The 1,398-nt window shown below is 44.0% G+C and overlaps 1 protein-coding gene across 1 annotated transcript in view; it reads right to left on the bottom strand.

Moving 5' to 3' along the window:
- LOC107102415 (synembryn-A-like) overlaps window positions 1-1,398 on the bottom strand; it is a gene marked incomplete at its 3' end in the record, with an annotated part of 19,149 nt that overhangs the window by 15,820 nt on the left and 1,931 nt on the right. The gene's annotated exons all lie outside the window — the stretch shown is intronic.

Here is a 1,398-nt window from a genome sequence, read left to right as displayed (position 1 = left end):
ATGACTCATCAGACAAAGAAAATCAGTGACATTTCTTCCTATTATGGATCTAATCTAATCTGTCACGATCTGAAGGATCAAAGATGCTGCACCTCATTTGGCCCAATCCTCCACCTCCTCAGATCAGCTGCTGCATGTTAAACACAGGCCTGGTGGTCGGACACCATGGAAGGACCTATGGATTAACTTTTAACCAATCTGACTGGATCGTCTCTGTAAAGAGCCTTGAGATGACGTGCTTTGAATTGACATTATAGAATTAAACTCAAGTGAATTGACAAACTTTCAGATAATCCCTCCAATAAAAAGTCCAATCAAAGGTTATTGTGGCCATGAACTGGGAAAACACCAGAGCAGCACCTAAAGGCACTGGTATTCCTGCCAAGTTAACCGTTAGCTTCAAGCTAAACTTTGTGTTGTTGCTCCAACATTAGTTCATTCATGTTGCTGGGATTTATGAACAGACAGCAAAGTTTACCTTCTGGTTCACGTTCTGTCGGCACTCTAGAACATATTTACCAGGCTGGGTTAGAAACGCTTCGTTATCACATGTAGCCTGGTAGCTTTAGCCGTAAGTGGCGCCCAGGGCTGTCCGTGAAGATTCGCCCTGACTCCCCCAAAGAGGACTACAGGCGTTACGCCATTTTATACGAGGGTCTGAACGTTACCTCAACAAACAATTCCCACAACACACCTTGAAAAGTAGTTATCATCCATGGTCACCAGGTGAGCAGATATATCCCAGAATGCTTTGCAGGAGCTTCCCTCACAAAGGTTTATGGGATTTGTTTTGGGGGTGAGAGAGAACAAAGATGGCACCGTGCGAGGAGGCGGAGTCACATTTAAAGTAGTGATCATCTGTTTGAATAGTCGTTTAACAATGAAGTCCACTATATGGTGATGGAGGAGGCGGGGGTCAGGGGTCAGGGGTCAGGGCAGATGGTCGGACGCAGCCTAGGTGTCCCATTTTCTGTGGACATCTTTCCCTTAATGAGTCTGTTTCTTATTTTAAATTTTTAGAGTTTAATGTTCTAGAAGAGCACGCTGTTATCAGGGCAGCTGGGGTAGCATGTTATGCTGCAGCAGTAGTTGTCATGGTAACAGAAGCAAAGGGGGAGCACATGTTGTCGTCCCCTATAGGTAGCTGTCCTGGGATCCGCTGCAAAAATGAATCATTATTAGTTCAGCTATGCTGATCAATCTGATCAGGGACCTTTGGTGTATATTTCCACAGGTTTTAATCACCTGACTGATGTTAAAACACAATAAGATGCAAAATGAAAATATTCACACGTTTTTAGAATCTGATATTTCTAAATTTAGTTATTTTGTTTTACTCCTTGACATGTATAGCCCCCACCCTGTTCCCTTCAGACCCCCTTCCTGGGCCCCCACTTT

Source organism: Cyprinodon variegatus, unplaced genomic scaffold (genome assembly GCF_000732505.1).
Source record: "Cyprinodon variegatus isolate N-32 unplaced genomic scaffold, C_variegatus-1.0 Scaffold1252, whole genome shotgun sequence".
NCBI classification, from domain to species: Eukaryota; Metazoa; Chordata; class Actinopteri; order Cyprinodontiformes; family Cyprinodontidae; genus Cyprinodon; species Cyprinodon variegatus.
Note: the sequence above shows the minus strand (reverse complement) of the source record. Positions and strands in the feature narration are given on the sequence as shown.